The sequence below is a fragment of the Vigna angularis genome, chromosome 5 (genome assembly GCF_016808095.1).
Source record: "Vigna angularis cultivar LongXiaoDou No.4 chromosome 5, ASM1680809v1, whole genome shotgun sequence".
NCBI lineage: Eukaryota > Viridiplantae > Streptophyta > Magnoliopsida > Fabales > Fabaceae > Vigna > Vigna angularis.
In genome coordinates this window covers 19,367,148-19,372,294 of record NC_068974.1, presented here as the reverse complement: position 1 = coordinate 19,372,294, position 5,147 = coordinate 19,367,148, and positions in this window count along the sequence as shown.

The following is a 5,147-nucleotide window of genomic DNA, read 5'->3' as shown; positions in this document are numbered from 1 at the left end:
TGAACGGAGTTTCACTCCTGTCAGCTTGGCCGGGCAGTGAACGACGAGTTCTTTAATGAACCATTGCTGCCCGACTCCAGACAAATCCCAAGTGGATGAACGGAGTTTCACTCCTGTCAAATTGGCCTGGCAGTGAACGACAAGTTCTTTACTAAACCACGGCTGCCCAATGCCAGACAGCCTCACCGTGGCCTTCAAAGGCCTAAACCTCTCGGCCTCTCAGGTCTCAAACCGCTCGGCCTTCGCGGCCTCAGCATGCGCCCTCCGGAGGCCTCAACCGTGCGAGCTCAACTTGGACTCCAATGGCCTTAACCGTTTGGTCTAAGCATGTCCTCCAAAGGCCTCGACATCTTGGCCTCCCAAGGCTTCCACCTCGGCCTCTAAAGGGCCTCACCCGTTCCACCTCCAAATTTTCGGGCTTCTGGCCTTACCTTAGGTCTCGGTTACAAGGTCGTCCATGACCTTACTCGTCCGACCTTACCATGAGCCTCGTCTTCAGGTCGTCCTTGGCCTCATTGAAACTTAGCCAAATTTGGCATCACTAATCCGGTCGCCCAGCCTCGAACGGTCAGCCATTCCAAACCTATAGAGGCTCCTAACAGAGGCGACTTAGAAGCGGTGTCCAACCAGAGAACCCGTCTTTCCAGGTAGGCCATGGACAAAACCCCTTCGCATAATAAAATTATGCTCGGGCTTAGGGGGCTTATGTATCGTCTGGTCCCCCCGATTCATAAACTGAACGTCCACCCAGGTCGGCCATCAGACCAAGCGTCCAAGTTAACGCTGTCCGACCACACATGGACCAAGCGATCCTCCAAGGTCGACCATTCATAAACCGAACGTCCACCCAGATCAACCACGTCCAAGGGCCTCAACCTCTCAGTCTAAATTCTCAGCCTCGAATAGCCTCAACAAGCATGACTTTTTGTCTTCCGTCCACTCACCAACGAGCAGAAAGGACTTAGAAAAGAAAGCAAACCAGGGATCTTGTCCCTTTTCATGAAAGCCATCTACAAAACCCCTTCGCATAATAAAATTATGATCGGGCTTAGGGGGCTTATGTACCGTCCGGTCCTCCCGACACATAGACCGAGCGAGCGGTTAACCCAATGCCGCCCACCCAGGTCACAATCATGACCGAGCGTCCAAACTAACGTTGTCCGAGCTTACATAGTCCGAACGGTCCTCCAAGGCCGTCCATCAAGTACGAGCGGCCCGCCAAGGTCGTCCATCTAGGCTGACCGACAAGATCGAGTGTCCATCGTGACCGATCGGCAGAACCGAGTGGCTTCCCACCCAGGTTGACATCCTTGGCCGGTCACCTTGCTGACCGGCCGTCACGACCATCCCTCACTATGTCGACTACGCGGTTAAATACTAATGACTCATTAAAGCCCTTAATGAAGATTAAGGTGTGATTGGGCCGTTTTCAGGCCCACGAAAGGTAAAAGCCCATTACAATCAGTATAAATAAAGGTCCTAGGTATGATTTCTGGACAGATTGCTTACAATGCAATATACACATGTGTTGCAGACCACTTGGTCATATTACTGACTTGAGCGTCGGAGTGCCTTTGACAGGTACCCGACCGCCCGGCTTGGGGAAGAAGGAGGGAACGAGTACTACCACGAGGACTTGAAGAGAAAGCCCGTTCGGCCTTCCTAGCGCGTCCAGCCCTCAGCAAAAGAGGTAACTGTCTGGTTTTCATCAACTTCTAGTGTCCCCAAGCACCAGAGCCGCTCGATCTACTTCAGCTCATGAGAAAGCGTCCGCCCGTCACCAAGCGTCAGTCTGATCCGTAGCAGTTTCATCGTTCGTCAGCCAGTCTTTACCGTTCGTGAGTGTTTTAATAGGGTCACACTAGATCCGATCGAAACAAAAGGCAATGTCAATTCATGTGACATTGTGATAGTAGAGTGAATGAGTGAATACCTCTTATACACTTGTGTGTTTGAATGAAACACTTTATCTAGTGAGGAAAGATTCCATGAACACATAAGAACATCTTTGCTTAGTTGATTGATCATTCATGAAAAGTAGCATTTGTTGGATAGTATGTGATTGTGTGAACACTAAAGCATGTGCATGTCCTGATTGAAATCTTTGCAATGAGCTTAATTGAGTACTTACTTATCTTGAAAAGGGAGTTTTGAATGTGGTGAACCATTATATGGATTGATGGAAGATTGAGTTACATCTTTGTTGCTTGAGGACAAGCAAAGTTTTAAGTTTGGGGTTGTGATAACGGTTGAAAAACCGTTATTTTTATGCTTAAAATTGATACCAAAAACAACCTTTAAGACTTAGAAACTAGCTTGAACTCATATTTTTGCTTTAGTTTTGTGAATAAGAGAGTTGAAGGTGAATTTAATGGTTTTGTGCAAGATTCCCTTGATTTTGTAGGCTAATTGAATGATTTGAAAGAAGAATTGAAGTACCGAATGATTGGAATGCTGAAAAGTCAACCAGAAACCAGAAAAGTCAACCAGTCAACCAGAAAAGTCAACCAATCAACCAGAATGCTGAAAAGTCAACCAGAATGCAGAAAAAGTTGCGACCGAGTGCGTTGAGCGGTAATTTTGCGTTGAGCGGCGGTTTTCAGGTGCCGAAATCACTACTGAGGGGCAAAACAGCAGCTGGCGGGCAAAATGGATCATGCGCTAGTACCGCTCAGCGGTAAAATACCGCTGAGCGCCATTCTAAATGGGCTTGGACCGGTTTTCTATTACTTTTATGGGCCTAATTTTCTATATTTTTTAGAATAGTATATAAGCTTTAGGACGTCCTAGGGTTTGTATCTTTGGCAGAGTACGAAGCAAACACACACCTTTCCACCCCTTGGAGGAAGATCTTGGATGCTAAGGCTACCTACTTATCTTTCTAGGGTTCTATCTTTCACTATTTCATTGTATTTCATCTAGTTTCACCATGAATATGGTGAACAAAACTCTTCTTGTTGTTGGGGAATCAATGTAATCTTTTGAAGCTCTCATATATGGAATTTTGTGTTTAAACATCATATCTATGATACATGCTTTCTTTCATCATTAGTTAGGGTTTTTCCTCTTTGCTCAAAGCATGCATTGTTTAACACATTCGATGTCATGATTATTGGTTTTATTGATATGGACACATACGGTAAAATCTAGATCCGGGGAAATTCTCCCAAAAGCAGTATTGCCTAGACATAGGGATATGAGGGTTGGTTGCCTTTAAGCTTCTACGCTTCAGAATTAATTATTAGGGATGCTAGGTGATGGACAAATTTGTAAGCACCAAAATATGATGTCACAAACTTGTTTCACAATCGGCAAGTATGACCGAATCGTTCAAGTAATAAACTTGGTAAGACCAAGTATCGTTCTTCCCAAAGGACTCACGGCCTAGTTTAGTTGTGTGGTTTGTTGATTAGCTAAGACTTACAAACGAAATAATTGGATTATATTATGCAAGACGAAAACTAAACATGTATGCATGAATTGATCAATGGCAAAGACAAAAGATAAACACTTTCAATGGATTATATGAATGAATATGTTGTTGGGGGTCAATTTCATCTCATCCACTCTCATACATTTTAGGAATTCAACATTCAAATCATCATTGTTAATGCCACTCTCTAAAATACCATTCTAGATGGCTTCTCCCTAATCAAATAGTTCATACAATTCCTAGCATTCCTAATGATTAGTTCATGAGTGCAGGAGCTTAACGACAACCAATATAATATTGTCAGTATAATATTGGGAGAAATTCCCCGGATCTAGACTTCCCCGTACGTGTCCGTATCGACAAAACCAATAATCATGCAATAGAATGAGTTAAACGATGCAAGCATTAAGCAAAGAGGAAAAACCCTAACTAATGATGAAAGAAAGCATAAGTCTTAGATTAAGATGCAAGCATAAATTCCATATATGAGAGCTTCAAGAGATTACATTGATTCCCCAACAAACATACAAGGTTTAGTTCACCATATTCATGGTGAACCTAGATGAACAATAATGAAAGAATGAAAGAATAAACCCAATAAAGGTGAAGAGGTAGCCTGAGCATCCAAGATCCTCCTTCAAAGGGGTGGAAGAGAGAGTGTTTGCTTCGTTTCTGCCAAAGATCCTAACCCTAGGACGTGCAAGCCTGAGCATCCAAGATCCTCCTTCAAAGGGGTGGAAGAGAGAGTGTTTGCTTCGTTTCTGCCAAAGATCCTAACCCTAGGACGTGCAAGCCCTTATATACTAATCTAGAGTTACAAAAGATTACAAAAGCCCAAGCCCAAAAAGTGCCGCTCAGCGGTAAATACCGCTCAGCGGTGGTTGCGCGTCTTCTTTCTTCCCCTCAGCGGCCATTCTGCCCCTCAGCGGTTCCAGCGTGACTCCTTGAGTGCCGCTCAGCGGTAAATTACCGCTGAGCGGTGCCTTCGTCTTCTCTTTTTGCACTCTTTCTTGTCTTTTCTAATGTCACTTCTCTCCTTCTTCACTCTTTTCACTAAATTCACCTTAAAACCTGCACAAAAACACTCAAATCAAGCATAAACCTGTCCAGCTCTCTTATTTCTGAAAATAAAGATAAAAGCATTGATTTCAAGCTAGTTTCTAAGTCTAAAGGTTGCTTTTAGTATCAATTTTAAGCATGAAAATAACAGTTTTTCAACTGTTATCACAACCCCAAACTTAGAACTTTGCTTGTCCTCAAGCAAACAAAATGTAACTCCATCTCCAACCAATTCATATGATGGTTCACTCATTCAAAATCCTCTTTTCAAGATTAGTAATAACTTCACTCAAACTTAAGACCAAGAGTTCAATCAAGATGTGCACATGCTTTAGTGTTCACAAAGTCATTTAAATTCCAACAAATGCTATTTTTCATGAATGATCAATCAATTAAGCATGGATGTTCATGTGCTCATGGAATATTTCCTCACCAGGTAAAGTGTTTCACTCACACACAAGTGTATAAGAGGTATAGTTTTTCGCTCATTTACTCCACTATCACAATGTCACATGAATCAACTTTGCCTTTCATTTTACCACAATCAAAACAATCACAAGCATGCATCATCAAAAGGACTTTTCACTGGCTTATAATGTGGCTGGGCTAACAAGAAAATTGGTTTTTCTGGATCGCAAAATCCTTGAGTCAAGAG